At 45.3% G+C, this 24,705-nt stretch overlaps 1 protein-coding gene across 1 annotated transcript in view; it reads left to right on the forward strand.

The window, feature by feature from the left end:
- The first annotated feature begins 8,812 nt into the window (after nucleotides 1-8,812).
- The window catches only part of LOC138572803 (UDP-GlcNAc:betaGal beta-1,3-N-acetylglucosaminyltransferase 9-like), a 189,714-nt gene continuing 173,821 nt past the window's right edge, over nucleotides 8,813-24,705 (forward strand). The window contains exon 1 of the mRNA XM_069649327.1: nucleotides 8,813-8,971. The gene's annotated coding sequence lies outside the window, so the exon portion shown is untranslated. The remainder of the gene's footprint in view (nucleotides 8,972-24,705) is intronic.

Genomic DNA, 24,705 nt, shown 5'->3' on the forward strand with positions numbered 1-24,705 from the left:
AGTGTGCCTTTTAGTAACCTGGGTTGATTCGGCGTCTTGTGCAAAGTGGAAATACACTTATAATAATGTTTTACGTTTGAGGTAGATTCTGTATAGTGGCGCTTGCCGCACTTTTCTTCTACTAAGCCTAGCAAGCCGCACTGTTTTCTTAGTTTTCTTGCGGTTCCAAGCATATTTACAGGCGTAATCTTGGTCAATATCTTCATATTGCTTAAAACTTAAGTTTCTTCCATTTTGACATCATCCTTTCACTTTAGTTTAACAATATCTTTGTTCATGGCGTTTCGTCTCTTTTCGTTAGTCTCTGGTCATTATTTCTTTTATCTGTGAGCCCTCGTGACGTCACCATTCATATTCTATTAAGGCCTTTTTGGTTTCTTCAGGGACTGAACTCAGACAATCTTCATTTCGTTTAATTTGTTGGTATGGTTTTCTCAATGGATACCTTACTGTTCATGGTTTCCTTGGTGCTGGTACGTCAATAGGTGCTGGTCTTCTAATAGGTACTGGGCAGAGCCCTACTGTGGCTCTCTGCTGGTTTATTTGCTCATCGTACGTCACATATCTCGGGGTGAACGTTCCTGGTACTTCATAATGGGCGACTAGAGTGTAGGCTTTATTTGGGACCTCCTCTACACAGGTTTTCTCAGACACCACCTGTGCTGCCACAAGCACCATACACTGTGGAGTCCCACAAGGAACTTGTACCGCTCCCACCCTCTATAACATCTTCAATGACCTTGATCCTGGCAACATAGCATACACCAACTATGCCGACACACAAGTTCCTCACCCACTAACTGGCATCTATGAGCAAGATTCGGCCATACTAGCCAATATTTACACAGCCATCCAAACATGGATGGCAGCAAACGACCTCTGTTTCAATGGAGACAAAACAGAGATCCTCGTTGTTGGCACCAAGGAAACGCTCAACAAACTCTCCCCCCAATACAAGACATTCAACATTGATAATAGCACTATCACTGTATCTTCTTCGGTAAAAACTTTTGGAGTTTACCTGGACTCCTCCTTGTCCATGACACACTATATCAGTGCAATAGCCTCCTCTGCTGCACTCACCAACAAAGTAATCAATGAGGTCAAACCTTTCTTTTCCACCAAAAACGGCCTATCCATTGCCAGCCACTGTTGGCACTAAACTGGATGTAACGCTCACCTGACTCCCACGGAGGCGCTAGCCTGGTTCGCGCTGCTGTGACCTCTTCTAAGGTGATGTGCAGGGTTCGGAAGACGGACTGAACCGGGCCCCCAAATCTGGCTTGTCTGGCTCACAGAAGTATCCTTCTGTAGGCGAAAATAGGGGATTAACTGTCTGCGGGGTAATGCAATCAGCCTCCCACTTTCCCCTCTCACCCTCCTCAAAACCCTTCTGTGATTCCTCGTAGCGTCTCACCTTAGGGTCTGGAAGGACAAGCTCTCCATCCTGTTTCTGATGCAGGGGCGCGTTGGTATCCAGTTACTTCACGGGATTTTTTGATTGGTGAGAACCAAACTTGCTTGGCTTCCAGGTAAGTTTTTTGATAAGAGGTTCCCCTTGTGTCCATGCATTATTGTACTAATGCTAGTGTCTTTTTTTCGCCATAGGGGCCGGGGTACGGAATGCTGGGGAACAGGCACCGACCCGAGAAGAGAGGTGAAATCCTTGTAGAAATCAGGTAAGTCTTTAATGAGCGTTTTTTGGTAATGTCTTTTCATTCGCTCATTAACGCTGATGTCTCTTTTTCCCCTTAGGGGCTGGGGTCCGGAAATGCCAGGATGCGGCGCGGACCCGAAATGAAGAGGGAATGAATCAACAGGTAAGTCTTAACATGGAGATTTAGCTTTCCTTATTCCCTTCTCTCTCTCACCTTTTGTTCTGGTCTTTTTCTCCCTAAGCGCTGGGGCGTGACTGCGAATCCGGATGATCGCTGCTGAACATGGAGGCGCACTGTAAAGGTGAGTGGAATGCGGCACTGCAGCGATCGACGCGATGAGCTTTTAAATAAAAGTCTTCCTTTTCAGGATTGTCGGCGAGATGTCTCCGGGATGCGGATTTAGCAGGTAAGGACTTTTCCTTCTTCTGTTCTCTTCTTCTCTTCCTTTGCAGGTGATCCAGGATGCTGGCATGCGTGGCAGAAGTCAGGATGCAGGAGCAGACACGGTGAGCGTCCAGCTGCTAGATGCAAAGCAACGCGAAGCACGTGTGGCTGTTTGGGTGGGGTTTAAATAGCCTTGGAAGAAGTTCCAGGTATGTATCCTTCCTCCAATCAGGCATGTATCCTTCCCCAACCACGCCCGGATGGTAAATTAGTCCCACAGGTAAAGTAGTTCCTTTCAGGCCTCAAGGAGGCCGGGATCCTGCAGCATGGTCTGCATCAGGTAAGTGCACCCAGCACTTCCATAATGAGCCTGGCGCCTATGGCACCAGGACTGATGACTTTTATGAGCCTGGCGCCATAGGCGCCAGGACATTGTCCAAAGGGCCCCTATATGGGGTTGCTGGGTCCTTCCTTGGGGACTGGATGTCCGCTTTCGGGGACGCAAGGCTTGAACCGGCTCCCCGGGAGCGGGCATCATGACACTGGATTACTGCAATGCCTTCTTTCTTGGCACCTCTGCCAAAAACCTCAACAAACTGCAAGTTACGCAAAATAATACCCTTAGAGCAGCACTAAGTATCCCAAAAAGGGAGCATATCTGTCAGGCTAGGAGAGACGCACACTGGTTGCCAGTCAAAGAATGCATCCTCTTTAAAGCAATGTCCATTACACACAAATGCATCTCTCTCAATGCTCCACCCTATCTATCTGAAAGGATTGCCATTATCTCATCCTCCAGACCCATAAGATCACATCTCACCAACCAGATCTACGCCCCCTCTTTCAAAAGATCCAAAGCAGGTGGCTCCAGCTTTCAACACCTAGCACCATAAAACTGGAATGCCCTCCCCACGGCTGTGAAGTGAAAAATCTTACACCACCTTCCGCAAATGCCTGAAAACAAAACTGTTCAACTAACGAAGGCTGTATGCCTTCTGTAACATGCACTACCTGCTCCCCTTGTACCTCACCGACCCACTGTAACCTAAAGGGGCACATGCTTTTTCCTTCCCTGTATGCACTGTACTTACTCTTATGAAAATATATACCAAGCAAGTATTCTGTAACAGCACCACGATGCCTCAGGGCCGATGTGCGCTATATAAATTCAGATAAATAAATAAATATCCCACTCTGTAGGTACTACTATGGCAGATACAAGGCCTCTGAATACATCAAGAAGAGGGTCAGATAGCAGTAGGTACAATGTTAGTGCCACTAGGTTGTATTCCTATGAATGGCCTATATTTTACGGCCATTGTTGTTTCTGTTTTATTATTATGTTTAGGTCTCTATTGGAGTGTGTCTTTTATCATCAAGGATGTAAAAGTAGGGGGGATTGATACAAGAGGGAACTCAGCTAATATGGGATTGGGTAAAATTGATATGGGACCATAATACCTCTGCAAATATCACCACATTGTATAAGAACCGCACAATGAAAGCAACACAGCCTGGGTTACCCACAACGAATGTCAGTGAAGATGTAATATATGTATATGATGACTATCAACCAACCTCACCAGCATGTGCAGTACCACACACTCACTCACAGGCAACCTCTGATCCTAACTCAAACGCCGAGTATATGTAGACTATGTCCCCAGCTACCAAATTGACTACTCCTCCAAATGCACAGTACTGGCAGTACAATATTGATTGAAACGAAATGTTGAACACAGGTATCTTTCCCATCCATTTCCAAAATGCTATGCATGCCCACAATGGCCTGGGGGGGGGGGAAAGGAGGAAGAAAAGGGGAATACAACAGCACAAATATGATGTTTATCATGGACTGGGGCTAGATACAATTGAAGACCCCCATCACCCAGAACAGTCTAACAAATGGTATTCAGATACGAGCACCACCAGTAATCAGGCTAGCAATGAAAGCTGTTATGTGTGTTCCCTGGTCTCCCATGCATCAGGAACACCTAAGGATTTGGTACCGCAAGAAACTCCAAAAGTGGAAGCCCAGTGTCTCCTTCATCTCGCACTGTGTATAATTCGGAGTACCGACCAGGCACACACTGTAAAACTACAATTACTCCCTCCTGACGAACAGTTATGCAAAAAGAAGCCAGAAGGTGCTACATGCTTCAAAGAACCGTTTGTTGCCATAAAAGGCACAATGTTTACTGAAAGCAAATGGCATGATGACACAGTGAAGTGCAAGGCTGAAGCACTACGCGAGCAGACGGATGAGGGACCGAAATGGAAGGAAGACACGTGTGCTGGAACATGCTCGAAACACATCACAAAGCTCACTTCAGTCACAGCTCTTGAAAATCCTATCAAAATACAGCGTGAAGAAACATTCAAACTTTGCTTTCGTGGAGATGGAAGGTGCCCCTGGGATAAAACAGGCATTGCACAGAACACTTGTCATCCCTGACATGTGAAAAGGAACTGCTGCCTTATGGACCATTATTGGGTGTGTGGCTACCAGGCATACTTGCACCTCCCGCAATCATGGAGGGGCGATTATGCTCAGGCATCACTGCATTCTGCCCTGATGGTGTTTCCTGAGAGCCATGCCAAAGGGGAGAGGGTGCCCGCCAGACTGTCATCGGCACCCCAGTCAACAGACGGAGAACCCCCATCTATAATGCGTTATCAGAAGAGAAGCTGCAAGATAAAGTATTGCGCAAAAGAAGAGCTTCTAATTACCTCTCTGAAGATTCCTCCAACCTTTTGGCACAAATTCTGGACCAGTACAAATTGTTTAACTCAGCAGAGACATTTTTTCCATCACTCATACCAAGTATCAAATCAAAATTCAAACAAATGCCAAATGGTTGCAGATCATGAGGTGGGAGCTGATTCAATTGGCCAACGACACGGAGGAGGGGTTCAACGTCATCAAGGTAGTACTCAGAGCCCTGCGGTTAATGACAATGAAGAACCGCTATGTCTTCGACCTCCTCACAGCAATGGAGGGCAGTGTTTGCCAAATAATCGGAAGTGCATGCTGCACTTTTATACCTTCTTCAGATGCTGACAACAGGAAACTATCACATGTAATTGCTGCGGTACACAACCTCAGAGAAAGAATGAAAATGGAAGGTGGGGTCCATCGCAGTGATTGGGTCGACACAGTGTTCGACTGGGTACCATCATGGTTCAGGACTGCAATGAAGCTACTGGTCTCTATCATCGTTTTCCTGCTGCTGATGTTCTGTGTGTGCAAGGTAGGGGTTTGATGTTGTGCTGAAGCAATCCCTAATAGTGGGATTATAGTGACAGTGGGCAACCCAAACAAGATGCCTCATTATACTGGGGAAGCACAAGTACAAACTGGTGAAAGTAATGAGCCTAAATATCGTATGACAGCAGTATACAATACGGGAGATGAAGCAGTAAAAAGAGCTGAGGAACGCAGGCGTACTGGGCAGGGGTATTCATTACTTTAGGAGCAATGAGAGGGGGGAATGTTGGGGAGGGAAAGTCTTTCTGACCCCCCTCCACATTCCAGCATGAAATGGATCTCATATTTACCCAGTGGTGGGAGAAGTCCCCACATTTTTTCATCTGTTTTTATAATTTGGACCAAGTATTAACCACAAATAAGACGGTAAACAAAACCATCTGGTGAGACTCCATTTTGTGCCACCCTAAACACCATCTTTTTCTACCCACACAATGATCTCTAAAAGCCATCTCTCTCTGTCCAGCCTGCACACAGATAACCCAGCATCCCCCTCCACTTCCTGGCAGCTCCACACAATCCCATTTCTCACAGAAGCTCAGCTATGTATTGTTAAAAAAATCTCGGTATCCTTTCCCTTCCTATGAGCTCACTGCCCTGTGTGGGTGACCGGAGCAAACCATGGACCGCATGCCCATCTGTCTCCACAAACCTGTTTGTGCTCACTCGACCCACACCTCTAAAGTTACAGTTTACAGATCCCCTGACCCTCCATCTATTTAATACAGATACACATCTAAACCCTTGTAGTGGCCACACCAGGTGCCCACCACAGCCTTAATCCCCTGACACCATATATCCACTGTAGAGACAACATATGTCAATTCGTATCATGAGGCATCAAGCAGATCCAAAACCCCCAAGGGAGACACCTGGGTCGGGGTACTGAGGTTTATGGGTCCTTAAGGGTAAAGGGTAGATTAACCATATACTTGTCAGAATTAACTTTACAGCACCACTGTAAATGACAACCATTTATGATGGTCATTTGTCTCATGTCTTTTGATCCTGTTTTTTTTCAAATAGATTAGTCAGAAATGTTGCATTCTGTGAGTCTGACCTTCAACCCGTGAAGACGAGCCCAGCTGACCCACGTGTTGCTCGCAGAACATTCAAGCTACTAACCAATCCTGTGTTGCCGGCTCATATATTCATATAATGCATCCATATGTCTATCCTATTGTGTTCAAGTATTATGCATCTATATTGGAGCATCAGTAGTAACCTTTCCAAATCTTATAATGTGCTGCCCGTGTAATGTTTGGCAGAACCCTCTCAGGGCAGCAGAGTTCTCTGCATGCACAACTTTATCCTATATAAACCTTTGTTCAACTTGCAATCCATCTCCTGGTCTCATTCCCTAGTTGGGTGTGTCCTTTATTTGGCTTATTTTGGTATTGTGTTGGGACCAGGTGCCTTAAAATATCACTGGCGTTTTGTGGGTGAAACATAATATACATTGCTCTTTTTCAACCCATACATCATGTTTTGTTTTCCTGACATTTTTCTGTGAGCAGTGGTATTTCTTTCACTTTTACTTTTTCATACCATTTTTATTTGCACACACATGTGCAGGCCGTTTTTGTTTTCAATGTTTAAAAATCATCTTTTCTGTGTGACAGGGATCTTTGATTCTTCCTTCTTTTGTAAATTAAAATGCTGCTTGTCCATTGGTAATGACTGGTAGGCCCCTTTCCACATGGCTCTTTAACTTTGCTTGAAAACCAAAAACAAATGGCAGCCCGTTTTTGTTTCAGAGTTTAAAATCTTGCTATTCATGTGGAAGGGACTTCTGTTTGTGGGTTTTAAATGCACGCCACATGTAATTGAAATGTGCTCAGAGTGTGTGAGCTATAACCCGTTTGTGAGCCAGGTTTCCCTACTTTATTGAACTGATGATAATGTAGTATTTTGCCATATTCTTTGAGTCTGTTTGGTTATTTGGGCCTGAGATCAATTATTTAGTAATCCCATTCAGCACTTGTAATGCTGCAGGTGCGACTGCACACTGTCTGCATGTATCTGTCCTTGCACTCTTCTCCTCTGCTGTGTGAGGAGGTGCTTTCTGCATGTAGCTTCCATTGCACTCTTTAACTTTGCTGTGTAATCAGGTGCTTTATGCATATAACTGCCCCAGTGCTGATCATCGCTGTTCTGTAATGAGGTGCTCAATCCTTATATCTGCCCTTGCACTCTTCACATCTGCTGTGTAAGGAGGTGCTTTCTGCATGTAGCTTCCATTGCACTCTTTAACTTTGCTGTGTAATCAGGTGCTTTCTGCATATAACTGCCCCAGTGCTGATTATCTCTGTTCTGTAATGAGGTGCTCAATCCATGTATCTGTCCTCACACTCTTCACCTCAGGTTCTTCATGGAAGGATCTATTCTAGCATTGTTTACCTCTGCTGTGTAAGGAGTTGCGTTATGCATGTGTCTGTCCTTGCACTCTTCACTTCTGTGGCGTAAGGTGGTGCTTTATGCATGTTCCTGTCCTTGCACTCTTCACTTCTGCTGTGTAAGGAGGTGCTGTATGCATGTTCCTGTTCTTGCACTCTTCACCTCTGAAGCAGAAGGTAGTGTGTTATGCATGTGTCTGTCCTTGCATGCTTCCCCTCTGCTGTGTAAGGAGGTGCTGTATGCATGTTCCTGTCCTTGCACTCTTCAACTCTATGGAGAAAGGTGGTGCTTTATGCATGTTCCTGTCCTTGCACTCTTCCACCTCTGCTGTGTGAGGAGGTACTTTATGCATGTATGTTTCCTTGCACTCTTTACCTCTGCTGCGAAAGGTGCTTTCTGCGTGCACCTGTCCTTCCACTCTTCACCTCTGCTCTGTGAGGAGGTTCTGTATGCAGGTATCTGTCCTTACACTCTTCTCCTCTGCTGTGTGAGGATGTGCTTTATGCATGCACCTGCCCTTGCACTCTTCACACCTGCTTTATAGGGCGGTGCTTTCCCCATGTAGTTTCCATTGCACTCTTTAACTCTGCTGTTTAAGGAGGTGCTATATGCATGTTCCTATCCTTGCACTCTTCACCGCTGTGGTGGAAGGTGGTGCTTTATGCATGTTCCTGTCCGTGCATGCTTCACCTCTGCTGTGTAAGGAGGTGCTGTATGCATGTTCCTGTCCTTGCACTCATCACCGCTGTGGCGAAAGGTGGTGCTTTATGCATGTTCCCGTCCTTGCACTCTTTACCTCTGCTGCGAAAGGTGATTTATGTATGCACCTGCCCTTGCACTCTTCACCTCTGCTGTGTAAGGAGGTGCTTTCTGCATATAACTGCCCCAGTGCTGATCATTTCCGTTCTGTAATGAGGTGATCAATTCTTATATCTGTCCTTACGCTGTTCACCTCTTCTGTGTAAGGAGGTGTGTTATGCAGATATCTGTCCCAGTGCTGATTATTTCTGTTGTGCAAGGAGGTGCTCAATGCACGTATGTGTCCCGGCACTACGAACCTCTGCTGTGCACTCTCCCTGAGGCCCTGGGGTGTAGGGGTGTTCCTCTTCCTGGTAGGAAGGAGGGCACCGCTCAGCCCATGCGGCAGAACAGGAACCGCCTTCCCATACAGCGGCAGCAGGGGCCCAGAGAGACTCTGCCCGGTGGCGCTGCGCCTCTCACCTGCAAGACCCCAGCCCACAATCCTAGGAACGAGAGACTTGCGGTAAGGGGAGGGTATGCACAGGTGCATTCCACGCCCTCTGAAGCTATGGGGGGAGGAGGGGCACGGGGTAGCGATGAAGGGACTGCTCATGGGAGCTCTCTCATGGGACGGGTAACTATTAAGAAGTTCTTATTGCAGCAGTTCTCCTAAATCGCAGCGCTTAGTGCGGCGTCCACAAACTCTGGCGCTATGGATGTTTCAGACTACAACTCCTCTAAGTCCTAGTTAGTATTGTTAAGGATGGGGGCGACGGGGTCATGGAAATTGGAGTCCAAAACATCTGGCGGGCCACAGGTTGCAGACTCAAGCGTGGGCCCTGATGCAAAGACGTGCCGTTTATGGTTGCATTTATTTAAAGGAGCGCCCTTTTTTATATTTGCGTTAATTTGAAGGAATATGCTGCTTTGGCAAGAGGCTCTGACTGTACTCAAAGTGGGATTAATTTAAGACTTAAAACGTATAGTAGTCCATGACCTTGTAAAGGTCACGTCCCTGTAAAGGAGGCTCTGACACAGGGAGTGCTTTTAATGAGATGCATTGTGATGCAAGGATGTTCTTACGAATGCGCATTTAATAAAGGCGTGCCCTAATTACAGGTTTCTAGTGGAGAGGCAAAGACACTTAAGTAAACACTGATGTTTTCTCCCATAATAAGCCTCTCTGCCCACAAAGCATCGCAGAGGTTACCCCCCTGCAGTGCAGCAGTACTCGCTGTCCCGGGAGGAGAATGTGGGGTTGCGGGGAATAAAAAGCGGCGTCAGAATAAAACATCTCCCAAAGTGACGCCATTCCCCGGATGGCTGAGCCCCACAAACACAGTTACTCCTTTGCCTGCCCTTCAATCGAGCGACTCCCCGCGGTCCCAGGTCCTAGCTTCACTGTATTGACTGACAGCAGACCTGCCAACCTGCCACGTGATGTAATGGGCTCTGAGGTTCCCGCGCACCGTGACAGAGATGTTCTCACACTAGTGCTGCGTCATGGCTCCGGGGTCTGCCGTGCAGTGCGCTCACACCCAGGACCTGCGGCAGTGGCAGCTTCGCCCCCCGCCCTGTCTGCGTTACCCGCACTTGACTCCCCTCCTTACCTCTCTATGCGACGCCCTGCCTTTTGCGGCTGGCAGGGGTCCGCCACTCCATTTGACCTTTTGTGTAAAAAAGTGCCTGTTCTTATTAAGGCTACTGGACCTTGTAAAGCCACAGTACCTTCTAAAGACTGTACTTTGTAAAGTCACTGTACCTCGTAAAGCCGTTGGACCGTGTTGGGAGTCTTCCCTGCGTCAAGTCCAGGACATTTTTCTCGGACATGCATTTCCTTGGCACTTCAACACTTCCTGCTGATCAGCCACTATTCCATTGGCTTCTCCTCCTGTTTCTCAGCCATCCCCTTTCACTCTTGTTTTTGTGTCTGCTGGTTGTCTGCATTTGTTGGGGCCTTTCAGTTTTATTTGTATCCACTCATTTTAGCATGTCGGATTCCTCCATATCCATCACTTGTCTGCTTTGGATATGTTCATCTTGTTTTCTTTGATAGGAAGCTGCTCTTTCTAGGTTCCATTTCTTTCCATCCATTGCTTTACAGTAGTGTGCTATTACTTTGCACACCTGCTGGGGGGCACCGAATTTGGACAGAGTGTGATGTCCCTGGTGTGGGAACCTTACTTATCCAGTCTCCTACTTTAGGGTTGTGTGTTGTAGGTGCACTGCAAGCATCATGGATTTGATCTGTTTTCTTTCTTGTTTGCATTTTCCGTATTTTCTTTTGAATTTTGCTCATGTCCATTTTTTGGTGATCACTTCTCCATGTGATGAAATGTGATTAGAATAGAACAGTAGCTTGCGTTTACTTTGTCACATAAAATTGGGTAATTCCAACCACATGGTTTGGGGTGGTTCTGTGAACTGCTACCACCTTTTACACTTTCCCCTCACAGTCCACTCTGCTGACATGCGTTGCTTGAATTATCCCTTTGATGTATCGGTTTTCTCTCTCCACTTGTCTGTTTGCTTGGGGATGATAGAAAGTGGCTTTCTTGTGTGGGATTCCTCGCTGCATGAGGTGCATTTTCTAATTTCTTTAGAAGTAAACCTTTCTGTATGTTAATTTACATGACATATTTCAATCTCTTTCTTTTGAACACTCTTTCACGGATATAGGTGCAATTTCTTCCAAGAACTTCTCATCATGTTGACATTTTTCTGTCCTTCTTTCATGTGTTCCATGGGACCTAGGAACTCGACTCTGACTTTGGTTCCAACTTCTGGTTGCCATTGAATGTTCTTCGGAACTCAGGTCTGGTCGTGGGTCGTTTGTTACTTTATTTACAGGTTGGACGTTGGCCTCCTTGTCTATCTTTGACTCAATTTGAAGCCACCAGTATTGGTCTCAGCCTTTCCTTTGGGACAGTGCTGTTCCTGTATGTTCTTTAGGTCCCAGATGGATCAGCCTTGCTCCGCCTGCAGTCGAGGGTATGGCACATTGTTTCTCCATAGCACTGTCCTATTCCCATGGTTTTTCGATGCTACATTTATGCAGATTTGAAGTTCTGATGCTAATCCTCTTTTATGAGGCCAGTCTGTTCTAGTGTATCTGAACACATGTTTTATCTGTCAAGCTTCGAGCGATCCCAGTCCTCCACCAATATGCACTTCGTAGTAATGTACCACTATGACCACCATGACAACTTTTAGGTATGCGTACCCCTCCAGATCTTCTATTGGCCATCTGGAGCGACAGTTTGTCTGTCCATCTTGCTAGTCCGGCATGTGTTCAAACACGCAATGGTATTGTTTCCCTTGGTTGCTTGTCCCAATAGTCTGGGTGTTTGCATGTTTTCCTGGGGATGTAAAGGTTCACTACAGGTTTGTGATCAGTCCACAGTCTAAATCTTATACCCAACAGGTATGTCTGCAATTCGTGTCTGCTTGTGTGCATGCCTCTCTCTTTCAATTACTGAATGCTGCTGCTCTGTATCCCTTCAGGCTTTTTATGCAAAGGCCTCCATGTTCATGTGCTTTCCTTTTCCGCACCAGTGCGGCACATATGCCATAAACGCTGGTGTCCAGGGTTCTTCGGTTGTCCTTCTCTGCATCTTCTATTTCTCTCTTTATGGATTCGAATGTCTTCTTAAATGTGTCTGCCCTTTTGTATTGTTTCCTAGGGACGTCAATTCACCAAAATGCCAGGGGTAGCGGAAGTGACATCACAGGAAGTGATGTCATTTGACCCCACCTCAAAGTGACTCCACAGGAAGTGATTGAACACAACCTTTCACCCCTTGACAAAACAGGAAGTGGTATCACATAGCATTCTTTCTAAGTACACTACGAAAAATATGGTTACGATATTACTGTAAAGTGATATACATTTCATACAAGAATGGATCACCAGAAGTATTGTTAATATCAGCGCGTATAGGCCCATATTACCAAATTGTTGTAAATGTAAGCAGACGTCCATGGCTAAATGATAACTATGTGTTATTATAAAGCACCTACGCATAAGAGCTTCATATAGAACAAATACATGTACAATATCACCCACCTGTGTTGGTACTCATTTAAAAACCTCAGCAGGATGAAAGGCCGAATTGACCTTGCCGGGAGCCGAATCTGCAACCTGCAGATCACACACACATTGCAGCAGCGAGCGCTCAACCCACTGATATGATACAATATGATAGTTTATTTGTATATCGCCTATACACAATGTGATTCAAAGCGCTTCAAGGCAAGGGGGGGGGGCACAGGAAAAATACAAACAGTGAACATTCTTGGAAGGCCTGGAACAATAATAATGTGAGCTATCTTACCAGCTAAACCTATCACAAATCCAGCCACTCCAGAAACAAAGAGCCACATGCTGCTGGCCACAGCCCAGGAGTCTGAAATGTAAAAAAACTGAAACAAAAAGGAAAAAAACAAAAAGGAAAAATATATATATTTTTTCCTTTTTTAGGTAGCAAGGGAGACCTCAGGGGTAGCAATGGAGACCTCAGGGGTCGCAGGTGCGACCCCTGGAGACCCCTAAATGATGTCCCTCTTGTTTCCTTCCTTAGCAACAATCTCATGCATTCCATCTTTGCAGAGAACTCACATGTCAGGGATAATATTAACGAATCTAGCAGTGGAGCTTCTCTTATGCCTTACACCGGGCTTTCTGTTAGGCAGAATTATAAGCAGTACCCTTTGGGAACACCACACACTATTAAGACTACAAGTGACAGTGCAATTTCCCCTTTGGTACAAGCCTGTACTACACAGTTAAAGTGATAGCAGTAGCAGAGCAGCCAGACTTATCTCAAGAGTAAGTGAGCAGTATCAAATAGTTACACAAAGGAGAGCAATTACTATGATACAGGCAACACTGACTCAAGGTTTCTAAGTAAAATAATATATATTTATTTACTCAACAGTTGTATAACATTTCACTATTATAAGCAAGTCAAAAATCACAATCATAAATACACCACACCACTTCCCTTAAATTCTAGACAAGTTAAGCTCACAAAATGAAGTGATAGCAAAATGGCACTCCAGCAATTTAAAAGGGAGGGAAAGACAACGTTATTAGAAATTAGGCAAACCAACAGGTAAGTACTCAGGGCAATTGAACAAGAGGCACTTCAGTGAGGAGATCAGCTAGAAAAGGCTTAGGGCCAAAGTCAATGGGTCAAAAGTCTTTTGCTCAAGATCACACAGTTCAGGGTAGTTGCGGTAAAGTTTGTGGCACAGATTCCGGACGAGTTTGGTTGCTAGAAAAGTTAGTTCAAAAAGAAGAGAAGGACAAGCCCTCAGATTGGAGAAAGATTTCAAAGACTTTCACCGCGGTTGAACGAAATGGACAACCGGATTTGCACAGTACCTTAAAACGGAGAGGGAGCTGTAGCTGTGGCGGATGTTCCTGGTGGCTCCTGCAGGCTCACGGTTCCTGAAGCGACTGTCGGACTGACACGAAGTAGGAAGACTGGAGCATCCAGCGGCACCCAGGGAAGAAGCCAGCAACAGAGAAAAACAACCAATAAAAGGTGCGCTCCTTAAAAGCCAAGCAGGGTCCGACCTTCCTGGCTATCAGGTCCACTGTAGCTCTGTACAGCGAATTTGACCAGAGGAGGGGTCCTGGCTTGCAGTTTGGGCAAACTGGTTGGTCCCACCAGCTCAAGGGAAGAAGTTTCCTGGATGATCTTCTCTGTCGTCGGATTCTGGAGATTCGGACCTGCAGCAGGGCTTCACTGGGCGGTTCAGTTGTTGTAGGTGTCCTCTTCTTCCAGTTCCTCGTTGGTTCTTCCGTTCCAGTGGCGACTCTGCCTTTCCAGTCCCAGAGACCTGCTTTGTATGCAGTTTTCCCCCATTCATACAGCCTGGCTGTCAATCACACAGCAGGGTGGCTGGCCTGGCAAGGCCAGGCCCCTTAGCCAATCAGACAAGAGTGCGACTTGGGTTACCAAGGAAACCCATGGCATGGGTCTGAAGATCCCTCCATCACATCCTGCCTACCGAGACTTTCAGGCGCTTTAAGGAGGGCTTCTGTGCAGAAGCCCGCGAAAAGACAGCAAACAAAGGAATCATCCCCGGTTTGGGACGCAGAGAAAAACACGAGAAAGGCTTTAACAAAAAGAAATGGCAAAAAAAACCCAGCCGTAGCCAAAATAAAATGTATTTGGTCAAGCAGGTTTATGTTCGAGGCTAATATAATAGCCAACAACAATACCACGCTTATATAAGATAATCGCCGTAGAAAAGTTAGGGTAGATACCACTGCCACCAGCCAAATCTTAATGTAAAGGGAGCGAAACAATGCTCCAAGAGACATAGACAAAAAGGGATAAGGGATAACCCTTTCCAATACTCTGTGTAAGATGGGTGTACTGGGTCTGTGGTTTCAATTGACTTAAGTAAGGTTAGTGGCAACTTTATCCTTTTCTGGGGGACAGTAGTCAGCCCCAGAAAAATGGAGTCAGTGGGAAGTCTAAAAGACACTGAAGGTGCTGTGTAACACACAAAAAAGTTGGTCTCATTGAGTAGGTGAGGCTCCAGAGCCCAAGAACACACAAAAAGTGAAAACACACACAGCAAAACACATGTAAGAGTGGGAAAAAGGCTCATACTCTTACCAGTTGAAAAAAATTAATCCTAGAAATCCAGCAAAGCTGCTGAGGGACTCAGTAGGTAAGGAAAATTAGTCATTTTGGAGAATTCTCCCTAACACTTTCCTTTAGTTCTAATACTCTGACGGAAACTGCATACTCCAGATAATCCAGTATACCTTGAGTCTCAGCAGAAACTCTTCCAATATGTTTCATGCTCTTAAGGAAATCGCCCTTGCCCGAGCTAGATCCCACAGCAGTGTGGGCCGGTGTTATTTTGCAGTATGCTGGCCTGTACTCTGAAAGTGCATGAACTATACATAGCAAAACATGCTCAACAAGACTGTGGAAAGCACTGCATTTGCACTAAAATTAAATCCGTTAGTACAGAGCAGTTTACAATTTCAGGACCAGTCACATGTCGATCTCTGTTTGTGCGGATCATTCATATGCACGCCAGGCACTCAGGTAGCGGATCAGCATCCATTGGTAGGAGGCATTACGCACATACACTGCCTTGTGCATGCAATGCTTAGGACAGCCCAGCAGATTTTGTAAAACAGTAAACTGCAGTCTGCACTGCTTGTCCTTTTGGTGGGCCTGTTTTGGGTCAAGAACCTGAGCAAGACAACACATGGCAGTTGGCAGATCAGGATCACAAAGTCCTGCACTGTACACCACGGGAGCAAGACCAGCTCTGTGTGTGAGGAATTCGGCCATCCGCACAACGGGTGTGCACTCGTCAGGGCTTTTTTGATATTTTTTAAACAAATTGAATGATGGGAGATCAACCTTGGAAAATATGTTGGGCTAATTTGCACATATTTTCCTTTTCTCACTGCAAAACAAACACATAGACCCTTTTACTATGGGTTGACACAGCCTACTGGAGCTGTGCCCCCCCTGTATCAAGGGCAGAGAAGTGTCATGTCTGGTACATGTGTTTACAGTAGGCAACCCCCGGAGGTGGACCCCATTCAGAGGGTAGGTATATATGATTTCATGGAGACAGAAAGTCTGTTCTTGCCACATCTTCAAGGGAGACCTGCCTTTAATTAGGAACCACAGAGAACTCAATTAACCAGAGAGACTATTTGATGTACAACAGACAGGAGGATGGGTGGGACTTAGTAGCACAAGCAAGTACACGTTTAAGTACCACTTTGCTGCTCAGAAGGTCTGTTGAAGGACTGTTTCGCTGTGAACATTGGATTGACATTGCTGCTGGAATCTCCATTCAAGTCGCCAATCAAATTGCTGCAGTGGGACTACTGTGATTGACAGTCCCGCGAGTCCCGCCCAGGAACTGCGGGGGTTGGCTTGCCATAAAACCGGTGCGCAAGCGCACAGCATCCGCGCACATGCAAGTACACATTCAAGTACCGCTTTGCCACTTCACCGCGGCAAACTGTTCTCTTCTTTGTGGGGTAATCTATGCCCGGTGGTGAGTGTAAAACAGCTCTGTGATGCTTATTTTTAGTTTCACTTTTAGCGCTAAAGGTAACTGTTTGATTTGTTTATTTGGCAGCTAGGTTGTCTGGTCCTTTGCCCATGGTGTTTGTAGCTTATTCACTCAAAACCAACATGCCTGATAATATTGAGCTACCACGAGTACCAGGTGCTATACCGCAAATCTTTCAGTCCCAACTTCCCCATTTTACTCTTTCCCCAAGGTATACAGGTGTACCTCACAGCAACATGCATCCCCTTGACACTCCTCTAACACCACAGAGCAAAACAGGTGCTCAAACACCACCAAAAATAGGAGCGGTTAGACCCCAGGCTGAGTTAGTCACAACGCCTGCATTCTTTGAACAGGCGAAGTGCAGTTTGTCTGTGACGTGTGCCCATACCAAATGCACTACTTTGGACCAAACCATACTGGATTCTTTAAAAGCTAGAAATGTTAAAAGAAAATTGAGCAATAACGTGTTTCTGATCATTTCACTTCTTGCATGTTTAAGCCCTAGCGAAGATAGCACTGGCATATCAATTTATGCAAGCCAGTGTGAATCTCCTATCTCAATGGGTAGTGAAAGGGCTCAAATTCCTATTGAGGAAGTGGCACATGACTCTTTCAGCTCAGTCGGCCTCTTCTATCCCGTCCTTTGCACTTCCCACGCCAAGGGCTTTGAAACAAACACCGTTTGGATACCCAGCTGGGAACTCTAATATGCCATAATTGGCTCTTACGGCTATCAACACTTCAGTCCTAAGTCTACATAAACTATTTAAACTTATGAATGACAAACTTAATAAACAAGCAATGCAATCGGAGGATGCCATGCTCTGGACACAAAGGCAAAGACAGTTGACCATGGCGGAACATCTTCTGCTCCTTACACAACAACAAGATCTGGAGGAATCAGTTATCATTTGTGGAAATAAGAGTGTTCAAGTCCCCACTAGGGATGTGCCCCTCCCAAAAAATATCTGCCTCTCCAGCATTGCCATACCTGAAGTCATTGCGCAATTACCACAGTTTATTGATATCATTTGTCCAGTTGAAGAATCAATGGAAAATAACAGTCTGTATGCGGGGGAAACCAAGGTAATTCTGGAAGGGTTGCCTATTGGACAATTGGATGTTAATGATCACACTCTGATGGGGTGGCATGTTCTAGGATCCAGGGGTAAAAGATCTCTACAACAACAAGTTAAAAGACAGTTGTCTTCTCTGAACAAATCCAAGAACTTGGCGGCCCGAAGAGGCGTTAAAAGTACTCTCAATGCCTTCTTTAAATCGATTGGAGGCTCTGTTCCATTGGCTCACTCAGAACATACTACATACTACATAGCTTTGGTATTTGTGGCAGATGTTATGAAACCCCCAGAGAAGGATTTACTTCCTACTATGGATCTTGTAAATTAGTCTGTCTTACCACAGGACGTACCACAAAAAAAATACTTGAATACTCGCCCTTAGATACTCTTGTAGAGAGAATTGAACAAACAGAGACTGGTCTTTATGATCTCCCAAGTAATGTGACTCGCGAGAAAGGCGTTACCTTTAAGCCTACTGAACCTCCTTCACCATTATTATATAAAGAGCAGAGTCAAGTGGCTATATCCCAATTCAAAAAAAGTGGTTGATGCCTACCGTTGGAACGTCTTCCTCGCTTGAATGACCAAAAAATATCATTGGCGCAGCCCGTACATATTCCAGGTACCATTGATATGCACCCTAAGTTCCATTCTGTCCCCTCACTACACAAAAGGAAGACACACATATGAATGAAGGGATGGTGCAGAATACCCTGCACACAATTACAGGCAAGTCACGCATGAACAGCTTGAGTAGCGAACGTACATCCAGCAACACACAGACACATGCACAAATGCTGAATTCATCGTTCTTCTCCTTTATTTTAAAATGCGGAGAAGGGAATTTTGTGGCACATGATCTCAATAGAAGCAGTGTTTTAAACATTGTTAGAGATGTGGCCATGCTACAAGCCGTGACCTCAAGAGACATAGATCAGATTGAGTTAATTTCTGATGTGTCTCGTTCAATTATCAGACTATGGATCCCATCAGGGGTTGTTGCGAATACCATTTGGCAGGAGAAAATGTCTTTGTTTGAGATGGGTTTTCTGCTGGTACAGGATCCAAAAATTCTTCCAAATCAGTCCAAGGGCACAATTCCTAAACCCAATATATATCATAGTGCACAGGCAAGCTCGACAGGTATTTCAGGAACCCAATTTGCCCTGAGAAATTAACCATTAACGGCAGACTGCCAACAGGTTTTAAATATTGCAAGTTGGAACACGAGAGGGAATACACATCTCCAAACTTCTGTAAGGAATCTGCCTTTCCAATTCCACATAATGCCCCTGCAAGAAACAAGGTTAACTACTCCTCCAATATGGGATGGCTATGATGTTTTTCTATAACCAGCATTGATAACCAGACCTAGACCCTCTTCAGGACTTCTTGTGGCCGTCAATTTCCAAATGGGTCTTTCCATCACACCTTGGACGTCTGAAAACATTCACCTACAACTGGTTAAAGTTACAATTGCAGAGCAGACACTGGCAGTGTTAGATTTATATAGAAATTCAATCGCTTGGGTGATGAAGCTTTTTATATCGGATTCAACAAACTACTAGAGTTGATTAATATATCTGCCAATATCTCACATACCATCATTATGGGAGACTTGAATTTAGACTGTTGCAGCGCAAAACTCAAGAAGTAGTGACTTGGCAGAACTTTATGTCAGAAAGGCACTTTGAAATGGTTAATGGGGCAGTCGCGGGCGATATACCAGCACAAACCAGGTGGTTCCGCAATAATAGTGCTAGCACTATTGATTATATCTATGTTGATCAGAGTCATTTCCGACAGGTACAGAAATTAGACATCAGTGCACAATCGCATAGTGATCATAAGCTGCTCGCTCTTTCAATTGCCTGGAATGTGCCAAAACCCAGAGAACTAACGATGAACAGTGGATTTGTGGTTAATGCCGCAAGGACAAGATTGAAATGGTCCAACACAAAAGTTCTTGGGTTTGAGCGCTTAGTACAGAGAGACATGGCAACAGTTGGGGTGCAATACACAGAGTTACTAGTGCCCTTTGCGCATACGATTACGATACCAATTAAAGCTCATATAAAACATAGACATGCCTTCGACTAGGAAATACAAGCCAAACGGAAAGAATTCAGGCAAATAAAGAGAACAATTTTAGCCTCTCAGAACAGCAGTCGTTCGCAAGAACTAAAACAGCTAAAACCCGGTATAAAATCTGGGTGCAGAGTAACAAATCAATCATGTTCCAACTGGAAAGTGAACAAATGGTGAATGCAATGATTGCCAAGAATTCTGCTGAAATGTGGCATCTTCTTAGCAATCAGCTGATTAACAGAGAGGCGGATGCGCAGTTAAATGTGGTCAATGAACATCAATGTGTTGCATACTATACTATTCTTTATGCTGATACTAAATTTGATAAGTTGAAATATTTGCAACGGTCGGTGTATAGGTGGCGCCTTAAATTTACGCTGGCAAGCATTGAAGAAATCATCAAAAAGGCTATTTCATCTAGTGCGGCCGGCCAGGATGGTGTCTCAAATGCTATGCTCAAAAGTAATCCAGTTGAGTGGGGAGACATTTTAGATCATATTTTCCACACAGTGGAGGCCTCACGATCTGTTCCCTCGTCGTGGGAATCCTCAGTTGTAATCTCAATTTTTAAAAAGCGTAATAGAATTTTGGTGTAGAATTACCAGCCTATTGAGCTACTAGATTCTCCAGGGAAGATCCTTTCGAAAATAGTACTACATGATTTCAATGAGGGGACACAGACCAATGATCTTCGGGATCCACAGCAGACAGGGTTCATTGCGGGGATGGGCACTCAGATTAACTTAATAGCCTTAAATGCAATTAAAGCACACTGTCAGGACACTAAGGAAGCGTTGTACCTGGCGTTTGTTGACTGACAACTCTGCATTTGACTCTGTCTCGCGGGTGCTTCTTTTCGAAAAGATGAGGCGCGACCATTGCCTAGCGACTTTGTTTGAGATTATTATAGTAACAAGAAGAAACTCATTTGGACCCTGGCTGAAGGTAGTCTGGCTTACAGTTTACGCCAGTGAAGAAAGGCCACGATTTCCAAAGAAGGAAGCAACATCCCTCCCCTAAACATCTCCCAGGGAACAGAGGAAGATACTGAATCCAGAGGACCCACTAGCAGCTCCAGAACCGGTACCTAGCCAGCACACATCATGCCCTGCTAGGCTCTGCAGCAAGCTTCCTAGGTGGGAAGTGCCAGAGAGTCTCTGAGCCAAACCAAGCAAAAGGCTGTTGCCTGCAAGCACTCCCCTCAGCTTTGGGCCATCCGCCTTAAAGGATGACACGAGTCCAGTGAAGAAGCTAGGAGGAGTGCAGCGACAAGCATCAACCAGCGTCTGCCTTAAAGGACATTTTTGAGACAGTCAAGCCCCTCGAGCTGCAACCGACTGCACTGCTGACTGTTTTCATGCCACGGTCGCTAAAGCCGTCCGAGATGCCTCGACCAGTGCTTCAGAACCGCCGACGAGCACTGAGACAATGATTCCTGACCCCGAACCGCTGCATAGGCCAGTCTGCAGCCGCCCGTTCTGTCTCGCTCGTCGAACTGCCAGACGCCTGATACCCACAGCTCCCTTCTTGAACTCTGTTGCAAAAGCTGCAAAGCGCCTTGAAACTGACTCAACCCTGTTGAGCACCAGGAACTTCTACAAGCACAAGGTACATTGTGGTTCTGTCCCCCTGGTCCTTCTCTGAAGGCCCCTAGTGACATTTTAGGACCCATTGATCCCTTTGTGCTGAAACCAAGTAACCTTGAACTATTGAGATGAATTACTTTACCGACTACTCTCCTGTCAGTATCCAGAGTGCATCCCTTTTCATTCTTGAAACTGACTGTCCTCTGCATTCTTTTCCAGGGAGGGTTGTATTTTGTAGTGTGCTAGAACTGACTGTTCTGATACTAATAAAGTTGATATTTTTATACAACCTTGAATGGACAGTTCCTTTTAACATTTGGTTACTACACGATCCATCAGGGACGTCATTTAGGGGTCTCCCTTGCGACCTCTGAACTCTAAAAAAAATATAGATATATTTTTTTTTTTGTAATGCAATCTCTGGGGCTGTGGCCAGCTCCATGTGGCTCCTTACTTCTGGAGTGGCTGGCTTCCTTTTTCAGGCCCCTTAAAAAAAAAAGAAGGAAAATAAGAACAGGAGTGCCTAAGTCTAACACTTTCAGCACTGACCCTAAATCAGAAAGAATAGAAATACCAAATAATGTGTCTTTCTGGAATTCTATACAATAATTGCTAGACTCATTAAGGGTTTATTTCAGGCACACTTCAGGGGGTGAGTCACTGATTGATTTAGTCTGTTCTTAAACGCCTCAACTCAGCCTTTCATCCTTCTGAGGTTGATAAATGAGTACCAACACAGGTTGGGTGATAATCGGTGTATATTGTTTCTACATAAAGCGCTTAAGCGTGAGTGCTATATAATAACACATCATTATCATTTGGTCATGGACGTCTGCTTGCATTCACAGTAATTTGGTAATATGGGCCTATACACAATTGTCTTAACGATACATACGGCGATCCATTCTTGTATGAAATGTGGATCACATGATAGTGATATCGTAACCATATTTGTTGTAGTGTACAATGCTATGTGATGCCACTTCCTGTTTTGTCAATGGGTGAAAGATCGTGTTCCATCGCCTCCCGCGATATCACTTTGGGGTGGGGTCAAATGGCATAATTTCCTGTGATGTCATTAGGGGTCAAGGGTCGTGTGATGTCACTTCCACTACCCCTGGCATTTTGGTGAAATGACGTCCCTGCGATCCATGACCTTGCAGAGATAGGCCTGCCGTTCCGTCCACATTACCAAAATTGGCAAAGGAAGTTTATTATTTACATGCGTTTCCAATTTGTTCGGATCCTTCTGGTGTACTGGAGGTGTGGGTCTGATTGATGGTTTAGAAACCGATATTCATCCCTGGACCACTGGTGCCCCGGAAGTTAATTTATCACACCCTGAGGGCGCACAGAGCGATATTCATCCCTGGACCACTGGTGCCCCGGAAGTTAATTTATCACACCCTGAGGGCGCGCAGAGCGATATTCATCCCTGGACCACTGGTGCCCAGGAAGTTAATTTATCAGACCCTGAGGGCGCACAGAGCTGAGCCTGGAGCCTAGGAAGAGAAGGTCAAATTAGAAGAGAAGAATCAGCTACAGAGGCAGGTTCAGGCCTTTGTGTATTCGTAAATCGTGCTATCATAATAAAAAAAATATCATTTACACTGACCAATAAAGCCGTGAACTAAAGAGAAGAATAGTGGGTTTATTTTCAGAACTTAAATGGGATGTGCTCCTTTCCAAGGGACAGGAACCGTTTGGGCCGGCTGATAACATGAAAACCTTTTTTTAAACAGATAGGAGCAATTATTATTGTCTATGCAGACCAGGGCTCAGGTTTCACCTGATAAGAATACTTGAGTTTTATTTCCAAAACTGTGTCCTCAGATACTTTAACTCTCCGGGCAAGAACTGTGCATTATACTCGGGGCCTTGTGCTGAGCTCCACACAAAGTAAGAAAAGTGTCCTTTCGTGGATGAACAACCTTTTTCTTATTTGCTCCAAACATACATGCCAACATGCACCATTCCATGCAGGAGGTGCTTGTGCAGTTCTTATTTTACTTTGCCTTCTGGGACTTGTAGTCCTCCATTTCCCCCATTATGAGTGCAAGTACCAGAATGCAAAGTTAAAACGAGGATTGTAGTAACGTCTCCAGAGACACGTTGGCTTGTATGTCCATATTCAGTAGCTATGTTTAGATAAAGGATAGAGAGCAAATAAAAGTGCCCTTCTCTCACCCAATGACACTTTTCTTGTTTGACTTTGAGCTCAGAATGTGTCTCTTTATGAAGTTAAGATCTTCGCTAATGGGAACATGAATGCTTGTTAGTGCACGTGGAGCTGTTCTATTCTGGTTTCCACACAATGAGGAGTGGTGGAGAGTCCACAATCTGTGGCTCAGACCTATGGTCTGTTTTGAAAAGAAATTGATAGTTTGTATGTGGAATCTGATTGTTTTGCAGGTAAAGAAGATACCCAAGCCAACATTTAAATTCACTAATCTCACCAGGTGTGACATAACATAAGGCCTAAATTGCACCAGGCAGGGGGCTTTCAGGGCGTGAGTCGACAGAGACTATAACCCATGGACACTTCTTTAATCAGCCAATTGTCCAGAACAAAATTTGACACCACCGTATTTACGTTATTTTGTAGTGGTTAAGCCTAGAGGGCAAGAGCTGAATGTGGCAAAGAGACATCAGAATAAAAGGTGCGCACTTTTTTTTCTGGCATCTGTGTGCTATTCAGACTCGCACCCCAGGATTAACCGCTATCAAATAATATGGTGGAGGAAAACATTTGCACAAGAAATAGATGGAGATTGGTAATCCGCTGCCCAAACAGTGGAAATACGGTCAGTGGGGTAGCACCACAAAACAGACTTCTAGTAGGTAAACGCAAGACCACTAAACATGTTATGTAGAGGTGTCTGATGCGCGTGGAAAGGGAGTTGCAATGTTTTGGTTTCAGTACATGTTGCCCGGGATCAGGCCCTAATAATGACACACACAGCCGAGAGGTGGAACGTAACCTTCTTTATTATCCTTTTCCAGTAACTGGCGCGAACCGCGCCTTTACTCAAACTCCCCCCAATTAGATGTTATCGGTCCCACCTCTTAGTGGGTGGGGCCGCTTCTTAAAGGAGCGGTGGCCTGTAACACCATCCCCGAACAAATGTCCAAACGTCGGACTAACATTCTTCGACCAGTCGTGCTGGTCTCTTAATGAACCGCTGTGGTCTCTCGTGATGGGCCACTGCTTCTTCTCCATTTTGGCCGTCTTCGCCGGGTTCCACCCTGCTGGCAGCTTCCCCATGTAGGATCCACAAGTCATCTCATGGCTCCCATGGTACCAGGTTGCTGGGTCTCGGGGGAGACTCACTCCCTTCTCTTTTGAGGTAGTGTTTGAATTGCTGACAGTTCCTTGTGATGGCCTTGTCATGGTCTTGGGCTGTCACCATGGTCCCTTTCACAGCTGTGAC

Source organism: Ambystoma mexicanum, chromosome 1p (genome assembly GCF_040938575.1).
Source record: "Ambystoma mexicanum isolate Mex_15411 chromosome 1p, UKY_AmexF1_1, whole genome shotgun sequence".
Classification (NCBI taxonomy): domain Eukaryota; kingdom Metazoa; phylum Chordata; class Amphibia; order Caudata; family Ambystomatidae; genus Ambystoma; species Ambystoma mexicanum.